Raw genomic sequence first — 1,738 nt, forward strand, 5'->3', positions numbered from 1 at the left:
CCTGTGTCACTCCGTCTCTCTGTTCGTCACAGGGGAAACTCACTTTATTGGAATAATAAAAGTTAATTGTTACCACTTTAATTCCTCTTATTTCCTTTTTCTGCTCTTTGTTTACAAAATAAGCTCGTTTTATAGGCATCTTGTTTTGCCTTGTGATGGCCTTTTGAGGACCTGTGAACACAGGTAGTCCTCGGCTTACGACCGCCCTTGAGGCCAAAATTTCTTGTCGTTAAGGGAGACATTGGTTAAGCGAGCTTTGCCCCATGTTACGACATTTCTTTGCCACAGTTGCTGAGTGAATCACTGCAGTGGATAAGGGAGCAACACGGTTGCTGGCTTCCCCCATTGACTTTGCTTGTCGGGAGGTCGCAAAAGGGGATCGCGTGACCTTGGGTTACGACAACTGTCATCAATAGGGACCAGTGGCCAATGAGTTTTGATCATGTGACTAGGGGGACCCTGTAGCAATGGCTACCATGAGTCGCTTTTTTTGAAAAACTACCCTAAGTTGCTTTAGTTCACAGTCGCGACATGAACTTATGACTAAATGGCTTATGAGGTTTAACAACCGCATCGCAGCCTCCTGATCACATGATCAGAATCGAGAGGCTTGGCAACTGGCATGTACTTAGGACGGTTGCCGTGTCCCGGATCCGTGTGGTTCTTTTTGCGACCTTTGGACAAGCGAAAGTCAACGGGGGGGGGGGGGGGACGGACGCCAGGTTGGTTTCACAAACCGCGTCGCTAACTGAACGGCCGCAGCGATTCGCTTAAGGGTGCCTGGCAAGAAAGGGGCACAAAATGGGGGCAAAGTTCTGTCTCACTTTGCGACAGGAACGTTGGGCCTCAATGGCGGCTGTAGGACGAGGACTACAGTGGCGGTGGCCTCTTCTCACTTCTTCTTCTTCTTCCATGCTATGGCTGCCTTAACGCCGGCCGAGCTCTGAAGGAAAGTTGGCGAATCCTCCTTGGGAGGGGATTGCGCCTGGCTCAGATTTTCCTCCATTTCCCGCGTGAGGCTCTCCTCCAGTTCCAAGGCTGCTTTTTCAGCTGCCGCCTCTTCCAATTTCCGGGCCGCCTCGGCCTCCTTCATAGCTTTGAGCCTGTCAAACGAAAACGGGGAGATCTAAAGCTGCAGGTCGCCTTAACTTTTGATTCTTGAACCCACAACCCGTTTTGACCCAAAGCCACTGTTTTCCAAAATAGGAAGGTCTGTTATTGCAATGCCACCTGGGCAGCTTGACGATGCATGGACAATTCATGGTTAGCAATAGCGATAGCAGTTAGACTTATATACCGCTTCATAGGGCTTTCAGCCCTCTCTAAGCGGTTTACAGAGTCAGCATATCGCCCCCACAATCTGGGTCCTCATTTCACCCACCTCGGAAGGATGGAAGGCTGAGTCAACCCTGAGCCGGTGAGATTAGAACCGCTGAGCTGCAGATAACAGTCAGCTGAAGTGGCCTGCCGTACTGCACCCTAACCACTGCGCCACCTCGGCTCTTCATGGTTGACTGGGGAATTCTGGGAGTGGAAGTCCACCATCTTCAAGTTGCCAAGGATGTGAGTACCAAAGTCTTTCTAACCTAAGCAATTTTCTGATGTTCTGCTCTCTGAATGCTACTAATGTGATCTCCAGCAAACCAGACTCACAATTTTTGCTAAAGTTGTGTAGTGGCCCGCCAGCGGCCAGCGGAGCTGGCAGCAGATTCGGACAGTGAGGAGGTTGGGGAGGAAC

Source organism: Thamnophis sirtalis, unplaced genomic scaffold, assembly GCF_051295495.1.
Source record: "Thamnophis sirtalis isolate CommonGarterSnake01/CBP01778 unplaced genomic scaffold, rThaSir2_p1.2 scaffold_14, whole genome shotgun sequence".
Lineage (NCBI taxonomy): Eukaryota > Metazoa > Chordata > Lepidosauria > Squamata > Natricidae > Thamnophis > Thamnophis sirtalis.